General features: G+C 39.6%; 1 long non-coding RNA gene across 1 annotated transcript; it reads right to left on the reverse strand.

Moving 5' to 3' along the window:
- Positions 1-6,180: 6,180 nt before the first annotated feature.
- Positions 6,181-15,296, reverse strand: LOC121341181. The gene is made up of 4 exons (XR_005953391.1): positions 15,040-15,296; positions 13,270-13,335; positions 8,008-8,123; positions 6,181-6,260 (listed from the first exon to the last, which is right to left on the reverse strand). It is a non-coding gene; the product is annotated as an uncharacterized LOC121341181 (long non-coding RNA).
- Positions 15,297-15,383: the final 87 nt, after the last annotated feature.

Consider the following 15,383-nt stretch of genomic DNA (forward strand, 5'->3'; position numbering starts at 1 on the left):
GTGCCTTACACACTAATCTCAGGGGTCTTGGTGTTTCTGTTTCCCTCACCCCAGTGCTGAGGAGCCTTGCAATATAACATTTTGTGCTTTCACACTGCCTTGCCCAGCATTGCTGATAACAACACAACTGGCTGGTTTTTATTAAAGGATTTTTAAAGAATTTATACAACACATAATTGCATTACTGGTTTTAAAAAGGCTGCACTTTCCAGCTCTGCCCTGCTGGAAAGGCACCATGAAACATTAATAAAGCACATGCTTGTCTGCTTTTGGTCAAATACATCTTTGCTGCAACAAATTAGCTTTAGGCCCTTCCTACCACAGGCTGGGCCTGTTTCCAGCTGAAGCTGGGCTCAAACTGGGTTGATAAACACAGCTCAAATCTTGGCAGAGAGGAACTCAAAAGCGAGATGGAAGGCAAGTCAAACAGGTGAAGGGTGGGGAAAGTACATTAGGACTTAACATCAGCAAAAGAGAATATGTCAGTATCTTTGTGCTGTTAAGGGCTCAGGACCAACTACCATATTCAGTTCATATTGCTGTAAGTTCATTTGCTTTGATGAAAAGCTACAAGTAATTTGATAATTGCCTAGAAAACACTCTTTCCAGTACAAGTTCTGCTTTGCCTTATCATGGATTGTCAACACAACAATTCTCTTCAGAGCTGCTGCAGGTCAGACAGGGGCAGAACATAAAGGCCAAATCCAAATCCTTCTACATATCAAAAGTAGGGGAAGATTACAGTATGCCCTTAACATTACTTCTGGCCCAAACTAAGACCTCTGAATTATCATTTTGCAATTTTTTGAAAAACTGATTTTTTTCACATAATCTCTATGTGTTTTTCCTAAATAAGCTCTAAGATATATCTCCTGTTGAGAAACATTTCCATCTAACTTCAGAGTGAAATATAAGCTTTACACAAACATGGAATCTAACTCCTGAGGGAACTCACCACACCACAGGGCAATCAAATCTCAACTTTGTCCATATCAGCCTGAGAACACTTTGTCCTTCACCTCTGTGATTTTTCCAGGCAGCCCATACAACCACTCTTTCTCTCTGCTCCTCTCTCACAACAGTGATATTTTCAGCAAAGCTTTTCCCAATGCAGATGGAAGCAGTGAGCTTGATTTGCACTGCTACCAAGGATCTTCCTCTCAAGGATATCAGAAGCTGTTAGTGTTAGCAAGTCCAAAGTTCCAACAACTGTCACCATATCATTTCTCTTCTTCATAAATCTCTCTTTGATCTTGAAATCAAGTAAGTTAAACAAAACAAGGTCTCTAGCTACTTTTTTTTCTCAGTTTCCTCAGTTTTTCTCTGAGTTTTACTTGTTCTCAGGATTTTTAGCTAAAGAAAACACTTTGATATATAATCTCTCATGCTGGGCATGGTCCATAAAACAAGTTCTGTTTGTGTTAAAAATTGAAAGTCCACTCATTGCTTTCCATGAAAAAAATATTTCCTCCCCTAAAAAGCAATCAATGCAAAAGTAATTTACCAACAAGAAAAAAAAAAAAAAAACAACTTCAATGAAAGTGAAAATACTCAATGCTAGTAAAAAAAAACCAGCATCTGGAGCTTTAAGCTGTCTGATTTCCTGGCCATTCACTACTTGACTTTTTCTCTCTTCCTATTTGAGTTACAGAAGTTTTAACCAGATCCTACCCAACTTTAGCCAAGCTGGCCTCTTCACCATTGATGTTCTGGCAATCCTGTCACTTAGAAATTACTACAGTCTACAAAATTTTGGGATTCTCAGCAGAGCAAGTACTAGCAGGGAAAACTGCCTTTTAGAGAAGTGCTGCAGCACAGATGGAAATAACAAATGCACTGTGACTCAAAGCAATGAGTGTGTGGGGATAGGAGAGGGTAGCGAGGGTAAGGGGAAAATCTGCAACAAATCAATGTTTTATCAATGTCCTGCTGGAAAACCTCCCAAGCTTGGTGCTTTCTTTGTCTGAATACATGGCTGAACTTTAGGTCCAGCAGAGCAGGCAGTGACTGTTCCCATGCTGCTATGCACTCCCTTGAGGAAGGAACTGACTGGGGAGTGTGAGGACAGTCCCCAAGCACTCACCTGTCCTACACTCACTCCAGACCAAATGCTCCCCATGCACAAGAGCTGGTGAGCCACAGCATGGCCACAGTCAGCAGCCAAGGAGGAGAACAGAAGGATAGGGAGGGAAAAGGTATTAGCTCATCTGTCTTATTTTCTTGGGAGTGCAAGCTGGTTTTCTATGTTTTATAGGGTTTTAAATATTTCTTAAGAAAGCAGAAACCTGCCACTGAACCCAGGCCTTATGGGTTTTTTACTGATAAAAAATATTTTTTTCCTTTCTTCAAAGCACGTCTCAACATAACTAATGGTACAGCACTACTCCTCCTCTCTCTTGGCCTTCATACCTACAAGAGATCTACTGACAGTGTATTTATACTCAGTACTGCACTACAGCTTAGCCAAACTCAGACTTAGCTCTTTAGAACTCCTTACTCTTCAGAACCTGTGAGAATTGTAATAAGGATATTTGCTTTTATTTTGCTTAAATTTCAAAATATCAGACTGGCAGTTTTAATAATACAATTACAGATGACTAAGTCTTTGTTCTGGTAGGTTTAATATATCAGAAATTCAGGCATACTGGATGCAAATGCATGCCTGCAAAATAAAATTTATCATAACCCAGTTGCAAAGCTAGTCTTGGGTATTTTAATGAAAATTTGGAGACGTATCTTTAATGCTGGTCATTAAATCAATGTGAAGCCCTGACTGTGAGAGTGCCTATAATATGACCCATTCAAAATGCATGTTTTATAAGACTTCATGAAAAGGGCATCAAGCAGTGGAAGGAAGGGCAGAAACAGGCTGCCTTTGCTCTGAACCTTCAGGAGTAACTCACCAGGCCTTCCCCCAAAGCATCTGCACAGTTATGGCTTTGGGGTCACCAGATGTGCTTGAACCACTTCCTTAAAGCTTGCTAGTATGAATTTTCAAAAAGGAAAATGGGAAAAATATTATGCATTGAGCTGTTCTCTTCCAATATAGCCCCACATAGATGCTGCTTTTGCAACACACTTCCACTGCAGGCAATAGCTTATGTAAGTTAATACTGCAGTAAAAACATACATCCATGCAGTTAAGGAACTTCATTTACTGCAGTTTCCTCTGTGGTCTGGATTGTGGCTAGCAAAGAGTTAAAATAAGAAGCATAGACAGAGCTCCAGGCAGCAGAAAGCCAGCTTGCACTGCTGATTCATGTGGGGACTCCAAAGGAACTGTTCCATCTTCTGCTCTAATATGTTAAAAGGTGGATGTGTCAGACATAAAACATAATCTGTGCTTTTGCTGTGGGCAGTTCCACCTGCAGGGCTCTTGCAGAAATGTTGTTACAATGGGTCTGCATTTGCTCTAAACCTTGCCTACAACACTGACTAGTCACAGAAAAAAGCAGCTTTCTTGTTTTCATACTTGTCAATAAGAATGGAGAAGGGAACAAACAGGGAGAGAAGCATCAGTGCAGAGACAAGAAGGCTTTGATTGGCTCAGCACTTAGAGAAATGCAGGCTGTCCCTGCTCCTGTCAGGAGGCTGGAACAGGAGCTCCTGCCAAGCTCTGTACAACCAGTAAGTTTCCACTCTCTAGCTGCATGAGCACACATTTTTTTCTCCAGGAGGAATGTGAGATCATCATGTGAATAGGAATGGTGCAGAGTCCAAAGGGCTCCAAGCAGGACAATCACAGATATTGATGAAAACAGCGTATCTAGAGAAGTTGAAAACATCCCTGATAGGAAATGGACTTTGTTTATTAGGATAAATACAAGAAAGGGAACTGCTGTCAATTACAACAGCTCCAGTTCCAGGTCATGGAAGTACTTAGCACTGTACCACTTTTCTGAAACCAGCTGGTTTTATCTGAAAGTAAATGCCAAGAAAAGAAGATAAGCAATATGTCAGGTCAGATCCTTGTTGTCCCACTTCACCCTGAATTCTCTGTAAATTTAGAACCTCCAAAAAGTTGTCCTACTCTTTTCCTCTCTTATAACATTTAGTAACTTTACCCTTCTATATGGAAAACTGGAAGTTTTGGTTAAAATCCCTGCACCAAAACCTCGTTGTCACATTCTCTGTCTCTCTTTTCTTTATTTTTTGTTTTGTTTTGTTGGGGGGAGGGGGGTGTTTGTTTGTTTGTTGCTTCATTTGTTTTTGGTTTTGTTTGTTTGTTGTTGGGGTTTTTGTTGTTATAGGAAATTATTATGGCAGCCACCACAGTCTTTCTTAAAACATCTGTAGCTTTTTAATATCCTGCACTGTGGTTCCTGTAGAAGCAAGAAGCTTTCAGCAATACCAGAAAAGTCTTGCCCAGCAGAATTAGTCTTGTAGATGGCTCAGCTGAACTGACCTATGGCATGTAAGCATTTCACATACTTTGCCAGTTGTGTATTTCATATACAAATGCCAAATGCATTTTTGGGTGATAATTAAATCATTCCAAAGGTTACCACTCACTTCCTTCTGAAGTTCACCTTAAATATTGGATATCATCAGCACTATGATTCCAACCTGCTTGTCTGGAGCACTTCTAGTGAGAAACAGTATTTGTCTCTAGAGGCATTCCCTGATGCCCACAATGAAACACTACCAGGATAGTAAACCAGAGTAGTAAAAAGGCAATTTTGGCCCTGTTTTCTGACCACCTCTCAGTAAGAGAAGATGAGCAAACAGACAGTCTGAAGGTGATTTGAAAACCTTCAGGGCTTCTTTCAGTTCTGGGATGTGGACTTAAAATCAGAAGAGCTATCTCACGTGTGGGGTGATAGTGCACACATGGAAGCTGTGAGAAGTGAGAAGCCAGGCTCTGCAGGAGCAGCTCACACTGCTGTCATTGCTGTGCTGCTGCCACTGTCTGCACTCTCACAGAAGGACAGTGAGCTCCAAAGCAAAGAGCTAGTTTCTCCACTTAGCCCTATTAAGTTTGATCACTTAGTTCTGTCAAACAGTTCTAGAGAAGCATTCAAAGTGCTGCAGATCACTTGTGTCCAGTTCCCTCCACCTGATGCTACAGCAAGCAAGCAGGAGCCTGGCTGGTGTCTGTTCCCTGCAGAAGCTCAGCATGGTAGAAGCTCTAACCTCATCTTGTATAGTTTTTCAGTGCTGCAGCACAGGAAAGAAAAACATGGCATCTCTCTTCACACTAAGGTTTTCTGGGTGCTGTAGAGGCAAGGTGCCATTGAGGAAATGGGAAGACATTTCAAGTGGTATAACCATTTCAAGTTTGGGAAAGAGACCACAAAATACAAATCATGCAAGGTTCTTGAGTTCAGAATGGAACAATCTTCAAGTACTTCTTCACTATTTACTGCTTTATAGACCTCAATGCAATAAAACTTTTATAGTCAGAAAGCTAACACAAAAACAACCAATCCAAGTGAATTTATCTACAAATCCAGACATCTCTGTGTGAATAACCTTCAAAATCTTTCACTCAGCCTTATTCCTGACTGCAATTCTGTACACAAACTTCTCTCTTGGGTGAGGAAACATATGTGGCTCCATCCATCTCACAGCTGGCTCTGCCTTCTTGCAAAATTATTGTGCAGTATCCAGTGCAATGTAAGAAATCACCATCAACTACCAGAGTCTGTTGCCTTCTGGCTTATTTTTCTAATAAGGCTCCTGTAAATCCTCTGAACTACAGCCAGATGAACGCATCTGTTGTTGGGCAGAACACAACCCATAAAGAGGTACTTCTCTTCTCTGCAAGCCCAAGACCACCAGCTCTTGGAGTCAGAACAACCTACTTCCCAGTTCTGAGGACAAACCCCCTGCCAAAGCACTTCTCAACAGATGTTCTGATTCAGCATTTTCTTTTTCTGTCAAACAACAATCTCAGCAATGGCACCTCTGCCTGCTGCAGACATCATTGCTCGGGGCCTATGAAACATGACTGGGAGCCAAAATATCCACACAACAAAAACAGAGATAAAACCATGGTATTTATCAAGTCTTTTAGATTACAAAACAGTGAAGGAAAAGAGGATATTAATAGTAAAGGTCAATGGATAAATATTGTAGTCTCACCCACCATAGAAAAGATCATTGTTGGCAAAGACACTTAGGAAATAGCACACTTAGGTCCCACTGGAGCCTGGAAGTGACACATTGAAGTTTGTTCAGTTTTATTCAAATGGAAGTATTTCCTCCACACACATGTGCATCACAGTGAGCTTTCGAGTGTTGAAGTCATGCTAAAATAACTGAAAAAAAATTACTGGAAAATTAATGAGGCTGAAAAAAAACAAACCACTGTTTTCTCTAAAGAAGGTTTGGAAGGTGATATATTCACTCAAAATCTACACTCTCTGTTCTATGAAAGAAGTTTGAGCACTGAAGTTTTCACCAGCAATGTCTGAATTATATTGTTTATAAACACAACAAATGATTTGGCTGCTTCCTTTAAAGCTAAATTCACACTCCCATTTAAGAAAGGGAAACACTATTGCATTGGAAGAACCCTGCTGTTTATCCTGCTTTTAATTGATGTCTCCATTATCTGACCTCTCAAAAAGGCTACAAAAGCAAACACCACAGTACATGTTTGATTCACCTGCTCTCTCCCTGCCCAGGTTGATTTATTGATTGCAGTTGAAGATTAGCCAACACTGAAGTGCAGCTGATTACATTCTGTGTGAATTAGATTCCACACAGAGGAGTGGAGATGTCACACAGTTTGGGGATGCTCAGTTTTATTCCAGCTGAAATATTTCCTTCACACCCACACCCCAGTGCATCACCTCCAGTGCAGTGAGAGAAGTCACTTCATCATTAAAGCCAATTAAGGTGAGCCTCTATAGAGACTACAATGCCAAATTACAGCTAATGAATTCCTTGGAAACTGTAGTCAAAATAATGGATATATTCATCTGACCTGGTGGAACACAACCCTGTCTCATCACCAAATAATTTTGGGGGTTTTACAGACTGCTACGTAATTGCATATCATTAACATCATGGTATATGCTCCCTTCCAGCATTACACACCAGTACTGTTTAAAAATATATGAGCAACATCCAACTCCAGCTGTAATATTCTTTCTTCTAAAGCATGGACAAAAGTGAGAAAATTGTGGAGCTATATTTCTAAGCATTCTATCTATTTTTTCACAGAATTAGGCTGAGATTGAAAATAAACTTCCACAACAACCCACTGAGATATAACAAGCAAAAAATCCTCTATGTTTCTGAAATGGCACCAGCAGCTGGCAGTGCTGGCAAGTTTTTCATGCATAAAAATTCCAGGATATATTTGTCATCTGATTTTAATTACAGATCCTCCAGTTAGAAAATATCACTAATAACTACAAGCAAGAAATGTAAAAGAGAACAATTTTCCATATATCCTCACACCTTCAGTCTTTTCTATGACTAAGTGACTGAGAAAAAAAAATTGTATCTTGGACTTTGTCTAGGATGGAATTCCTAAAGGCAACCCAGAGAATTAGAAAACAAAAATCCCATCTGTTCACAGCAAATGTAATTTAAGACATTAAAAGTCTCACTTGTATCATGAGCATTTGTTCAGATCTCAGGATTCCCACCTCACCCTCCCAGTAATTTAAATGTATCACTGCAACTGTTTCAGTAATTTTCTTGCACAATATGGAAAGAGGGGTCCCTGTAAAAAGCATGGACCCTTTTTCTTGTACTGCTCACCAATGTATGTTGAAGTCCTTTTCACTCCTATATTTCAAAGGTGGTTTGAACACACTCTTAATGAGGGTTCCTTCAATAGCTTTTTTATAAAGTGTCAGCCTGATAATTGTAGGGGAGTTGAATTATAACCTAGAGGCCTTATTTCAGTGTTTTTGTAAAAAACAGGAAGGCAGTGTTCTTATTGTGATAAATCGTTGGTACTTGTCAAGACCTGTAAATAATACATTCTTAATTTAAGTTTATATTTACCAGAAGGAAGCAGCAGAGATAATACCCTTAGATCCAACTCACCATTAGGTTACTTTTCTGGAATTAATTGTTGCAGAACAGCAAGTAATTTTTCCTCCAAATGTTACAAATTCAGATTTTTAAGAAGACAACCCCAGTACTGTCATTCAGTGCTTGTTCTATTAAAAAAAAAAAAAAAAAAAAAAGACCAGAGGTTAAAGTCATTCAAAGAGATCTCTACATATTGTTAAAATAAAAACCTGTCATTTTGTTACCAACATTTATCTCAGAAGCCCTCTATCAGTATCTCTACCACCACCCCAGAGATGCAGGGTCTACATATAAACTTGACAATTCCTTGAATGAAGTTGTAATGCTTCCCTCTTCCATCCTCCCCTAGATATTAGAATTGTCCATATCCATTTCTGAGGATTATTTCAACATCCAGAATGATGACTTTCATTATTTGAGTATTCTTATTCTTAACACCAACAAATCAATAAAGGACTCTGAAGGACAGTGGGAATGAGCAGTAGGAGCTGGGCTCCTACTCCTACTTCACCTTGATTCCAGTGGGGATGTCCCTTCCTTCCTCCCTCTGCAATGACAGATGGTGGTTAGGAAAGAGAGCTTGTTTTAGAGTAACTGGTAGTATTCTTAAAAAATATTACAACACCTGCTCTAAGAGAAGACAGACATAAGCCTCAAGTTACACAGCAAAGCTCCCCTCAGACTCTACTTCATGCAAAAGTATGGTCAAATATCTCAGAATTTCAACATTGTGCTCCATTCTGGATAAAATGTAGTGACAAGCAAGGAATCAAACTTACACTAATCTGAACTCAGGACTTGTAGAAGACAGAAAACAAAGTCAGTAGTGTACTGCACAGCTAGATTTGGGAACATTGAATTCTGTCTGGAGACACTTGAAGCACATGTGTATTGCATAATCTCACACAGGCTTGGCTTTGTGAACACATGGCAAACTAAAATCAAGATAAGATTCAAATATAACTGGAAGAATAAAGAGTGTATTCTTAGCCAGAAATTCTTGTATTTTGAGAGATAGAAATTGAAAAGATCCTTTTTAAAAAGAGAGACAAAATTTCATAGTATGATTACAAATAGGGGGCATGAAATCTAGGTCACCATTGACACTGGGTTATGCAGAACTTCTATTTCATTTATGGGAATAAATATGTTTTATCATGAAAATATAATAGATTGAAATTCCTCATCACTTCATGTCATAGGAAAAAATTAAATATAGTTCTTCCCACCACAGTGACAACAACCTAACTCCAAATCCAGTCAAAATTTGAAATATTAGTTTGTCAAAGCCACCACCATCAAACCTCACTCATTACACATCACAAAAAACACTGCTCTTTCCACATGGCTGATAAGATCAATGTCATCCAAGATGTGATTTCATCAAGGCTGACATATTCAGCATGTTATGAATGAAACTACTTGAGGTTCTTTGTGTCTAAAACTCACCAAAAATGCACAGTAGATTTTGTAGAGTATTTTCAAAAAACTAGGGAAAGATAACTCATTGTGTTTGATTAGAGAACACTTTAAAAATAAGTGAGCTTGTGCTTCACAGGAGAGGAAATAACAGCACTGACAAATCAAGAGTTACCAGGGCTTTATATCTGAGATGGTGGTATATCCCCAGAAATCCAGGGGATTTCACCTGCTTGACCTGATGCCCTGTCCCAGAATCATTACTTGCTCATCATAATCCTGTTAATTTGTTTTAAAGGTCAAGTGAATCCTTATAAGGATCCTTGAAAGTAAAGCATTCCACAAAGTCTTGAATAAAAGAGAGCAACTTATAAGTGTTCCTTCTGGTTTTGTTAAACATCTTTTAAACTGGCATTGCTTACACTGTAAGCAGGTTCTTTCCATTCCTTCAAGTGCTTTTTCTAGGCAAAGGAATCAGTTCCACAGGCTGTTCAGGGGCAGAAAATCAATTACAATCTGACCCCTTTTAAAAAAAACAAACCCAAATAAACTTTGTTCCCCCACCATTTCTGGAAGTAAATGAGACTGTCAGAAGAATCTGGAACATAAGATATTTCCATAGCCTACAGGAAACACTGTAACTTCATACAATGAAAATAAAATCTGAAATAATACTTGCCCCATTAGGATAAACAACCTGTTGATAATACTCAACATTCTGCCTTTGTAGTAGCAGCTGATGTAACAGTTTTCCTTCTAGTTATGATTTCTACACTTCAGAATTGAGGCTCTAACTGAGCTTTGTGTCATATGCATAATATCCAGGAAACCAACTATACTGTGCAGCTACACACCAAAACTTCCACTGAATTATCTCTTGCAAAAAACAAACTCCTGGCAATATTTCTTTAACTGGTTCATTAGCAATAATGAGGCTTATGTCTCTAATGTACACCTAGGTCAGCAAATTCCTTGTCCAGGCTTAGACAAGCTAGAGAAGTAACATCTCCTCTAGAAGGACATTAATTATTAAACCATATTTATCAAGGGAGAGCAGCAAGGCAACTCACTCCCTAGGCAACTGCCTGAAAGCACTTCCACAGCCTCCATGCACATCTAGGTAGATGTTTGTTGGGTTTGCTCAGTTGTCCAAAGCAGGCTGCTCACATGAAACACTAAAGGCCAGCAGAGCCCAGAGAGCAATCTGTGCTGCTGTGATCCCTCTGCACTGACACCCAGCCTCTCCAGAAACACACCAGCCAGGTGCAGGCAGTAAGCACACTACTGCTAAGCTCCCTGGATTTGCCCACTCCATATTCGTAAAACCTGTGCAGTCACACATTCACCTTTTCTAAATGAGTCACACTTCCCTCTGCCTTTTGATTAAAAAATAAAAGGAAGAAGTTCGGTTTCATTTAGAAGTGAGTAAATTTCTCAAATATTTGAAGTTTTTCACATCAGGAAATTTATCTCTTGAGCTATGGGACGTTGTTTACACAGCTCTCTCAAAATAAGCTAAGGACAGAAGCCCTTGCTGTGGTGATGGGCTAAAACAGAACTGCATCTTGGATTCACACCTTTCAAAAGAGAGATGCCTTGACAAGGTAACCCACCCATCCTGCCACAATTTGAGACTCAACTGGGCATAGGGTGCATACAATACTAGAAAACTTTCATTCCACCCTCCAGATGCTGTAGAAAATTACATCACAGACTCTCACTTTTTCTTCTCTACCTCAATTTATTCATGACTCCTGGTGACTCTGCTAATGGTGACCTTTAGCTTATGTAGTATTTTACTGATTTGGTTTCTGTAGTTTATTGCTCTGACAGATTTTTTTTTTCAGCAGAAATCATGTCTTGCTTAGCCTTTATTCACCCAGTCTAAACAAAACAAATCTTTTAAGTGTTCCTTGATACGATAAGGCATCCATTTGGCAGATAATCTCAATCACTTTTCTGTACACTTGATTCTCTGAATAAATCAGCTGTAAAAACTGACAGCCTGTCATGCAAAGTGCTGACCACAGCTGTCATGAGGGCCAACTTACTCTAGTGAGTACCTGCATGTTCCTGACTGTAAAATCCATACACCACTCTCCAAGTCCTCATTTACATGGTACTGATATCCCCATCCCTTTTTTACAGATCAGCTGCTCCTCTTTTCTTCTTTCCCTACTTATTATCCTTTTTTCCTGTCCTCCTTTATTTTCTGAATATTACTTAAGGTACAGATTTTAGATAAACAGAGCAACTGAGCAATAGCCTTCCAAATATGTGTTTACAAATGTGTATTACAAAGGTTTTTATGTCCTCAAGGAACAGAGGCTGCTCCATTCTCAAGCAAAAGAAGGCCTACACAAAATTGTTTATCACACCCTCCCTTCTGGCTTTGTTGGTCAAAAGGTTATTTCTAAATCTGCCACTCATCTGTCCAGTGGTTTTGATTAAACATCTGTCTTGTCTCATTCTGCTTCCTTATTTGTGAAACGGTTAAAAATATAATAGTAAACAGATCAGTAGAAATGCATTGATAAAATCAAGGCATTTTTAAAATCTCTCAGAGTGGTCAGCTTTTTCTAGCATAGAGCAGATGTCTTGCACTTTAAACCATTGCACAAATTCACTTCTACCATTTCAAAGGGGCAGTACAAACACACTCATTTTGTTCACTTTCAGAATCAGCACACTTTATGAGCTAAAATATTCCTTGTAATATCTTGCTATGATTCCAGATTCGCAACATAAAATATGTTCAACTCATGACAACAAAAATCCCAAATTCGCCATTCATTCTGGTGGTATTTATCACAGGAGTCTGAGTCACACAAGTCAGAAGGCAAGTTATTTATAGGACAATCTTAAGATTTTGGGATTTCCATGTCTAAAATTCTTTTCCCTTCATTGAAAAGTTCTGTGAACATACTAGCAGAGAGAAAAAGAGCAGTATGTGAGGACCAAACCACCATCTCCCCTGTTTTGAACAGTTTATGGAAACAAACTAGATAAAATATCAGCAAAATTGTATTTAAAAGGGAGTGAAAACCCCAAAATCCACTCCCCCCACACAAAAAAACCTTATATAGACCTCATATAACATGTACCAAAGAAACCCATCCAGTTTCTTCCCAGAGGCTTACTCTAGATCTAAATTTAACCTTCCCACCTTCATTAGCAATAATGAAGCAGCTTGATTTCTCAGTGTCATCAATAAGCATGAGCTCAAGCCTCATTTCTAAGCCAGACATATCAGGAGATTACTGCTGGCTGTTTAACAAGCTGTACTACATCCACTTACAAATGTTAAATCAAATTGCTTTTAAAAATGCCTTCCATGGAACAGAAAATAATATGAAAAAAAGGAAGCCTCAATCTCCCACTAGTCCTTTTCCAAAGCACAGAAGTTGTAATTTAAAGTCTAATGTTAGCCTGAGTTCCTTGTGAGAGCACTTCACTGTTTTTTCCCCTCTTGGAGTAACAGCCCACTACATTTTGCTGCTGCCAAGCCCTCGGGCTTCACCTTGCTTTGTGTAACAAGGTCTCATCTGAGCTGCCCCTACCTTTACCCATTCCAGTTTTTGATGCATTCCCAACACTCCATCCCCTGGAATTTACAACCTATGATAGTTCTTCAGGCACAGACAATTTGTGTTGGTACTAATTCTGGCTCTGAGACAGAATAGACGTTAAGCCCTGGAAAACTGTGCCTTCCAGGGGGAATATTCCTTCTCCACTCCCACCCTGCTCCCTGTGCAGTGCATGATTACTCCATCTTATTCCATCAGAAAGAAACACAAGAGAATGTTACACATCCTCAGGAAAACCCACACCAAGTGCAATTACACAAAACATTACCTTGTGAAATTTAAAGAAAATATGGCATAGTCTCTGACAATTTCTCAGATTGTAAGAGTTGAGTTCCTAGAAATAAAAAAGATGCAAAGCGGAGAACATGAAGTTAGTGGTCACAGTTTTGTGAATAGTCTACATTCACTCACTCTTCTAGAAGCTCTGGAAGTATTACAAAGACTAAAGAAAATGAACATGAAGATCTTATTCATACAAGTCTTAGTACATTTTATTTTTATTTAAAGTACCATTCACAGGCTATTTTTTCCCTTGTCCAATTGATAAAGAGGGCATCATTGGTTATAATATTTTAATAAATCACTTTTCTTTAGGTTACTTCCTGAAATGGCTCTAGCTCCCTCCAATGGGCCAAAACACACTCTAAAGGGCTCTTTATGACTATTTCCTTACTGCTGGAATTACTCATTTCAATGTAACCTCAATTGTACATGACTGTACTTTATAGCAAGAACACAAATCTTACTTTGGTCAGCTCTCAGCCCCCCATGCACAACACAGTGGATATTGGAGATGTGGCAGACTTTCCTATTTTCTTTTACAATGAAAACACTCAATATGCCCCCAAGAGTCCCACAACCACAGGACACTGAACCAACACGGTATTCCACACATGAAACAAGGAATTGGGGTCCTATAAACGGGAGGAATGAAACAGGGTGTTGGAGCAGGGTGGGACGTGGATTAAAACTGTTAGCAAAACAAACTGTAAACATTTCTGGCAAACACTCAAACAGTAACAGCTCTAAAGGCACCAACATACACAGTGAAAACTTTTGGCAGACACACTGCAGGCAGTAACAGTTGTTAGCACACACACAGAAAAGAAACACTAGTTTTATACTAAATAGGCAAAACCACATACAACAATCAAACTCAAAATTCCAAGACCAAAACCAATAGGAAAAGTCATCAGAATTCATTCAGGGACTCTAACCCCTTTGTACTTCTTTCAAGGACTCCAACCCCTTTTTTGGGGGACTTTAACCCTCTGTATCTCTTTAGGGGAGTCCTGTGTCACTATAACATCATCACATATGCACCAGAACTAATTTACATTGTATGATCTCATGGTTATTAGGCAGTTCTTTTGCACTACACTTGTGTCTTTCCAGTTTGGGGTTTGTTGGGGGTCTTTGATGAAGGCTTCCAGGGTCTTCTTTGCATTCAGAATTTTTCAGCTTTGAGCATGCACAGTTACGGTGTGTCTGGTCTTAACCAGCCTAAATTCTTTATTTTGTGGCTAACTGGCTTTGCACTTGCCAATTTTTCATTAGTACTATATTTCTGTATCTCTAAAGCTATCCACCTGGCGAGTTTCATATTCTTTTTTTGTCTATTCAGTATTAAGCAACTAGTTCACCATATATGAGCCATTACATTGTATAAAGAACTATGATTCAGGTTATATAGGTATCCGGTTATACAGATATATAAAAAGTCATTATTTAGATTATATTGGTATCAGGTTATATAGACACATTAAAAAATCATTATTTACGCTATATTGATATCCTATAATTCAAGCTATATAAGCACCTTGTAACTTTATTCTAAGTTATATACGCATCACTTATCCATTAGTTTTTGAGGAAAACCAAGATGTAAGCCACTCCATGAGCCAGGATATTCCCTTCAGAAACACCCAAGGAGCAGCGTTTTGGTGCCTCTTTGGGGAGATGGGATTGCTTCAGTAGCTGAGGGGATGACCCAGAATTCGGGAATAAGAGGAAACAAAAAACTAAGGCCACCACGCACCTTACTAATGCTGCTGTTCTGGGGTGCTGAGGGCACTGGGGCTGTTTTTCATACTCTTTCCCCCACATTTTCTACACTTGCTGGTTGTCACCTTCCCAGCCCGAGCGGGTATAACAGGTTGGAAGGGAACACAGGGGGGCATCTGGTCCCACGCCCCTCTTCAGGCAGGGTCATCCCAGAGCACAGGGAACAGCGTTGTGTCCAGAGAGTTCGGGAACACCCGGGACAGTGCCCGGGACAAACGCGTCCCATGCGCGGCGCCGCCGCCTCACGGAGCTCCCCTCAGCCCCTTCGCTCGACCTTATGAGGCACCGCGGGCATGACGTCAGATGCCGCAGCCAACC

Source organism: Onychostruthus taczanowskii, unplaced genomic scaffold (genome assembly GCF_017590055.1).
Source record: "Onychostruthus taczanowskii isolate IOZ18803 unplaced genomic scaffold, ASM1759005v1 scaffold45, whole genome shotgun sequence".
Classification (NCBI taxonomy): Eukaryota; Metazoa; Chordata; class Aves; order Passeriformes; family Passeridae; genus Onychostruthus; species Onychostruthus taczanowskii.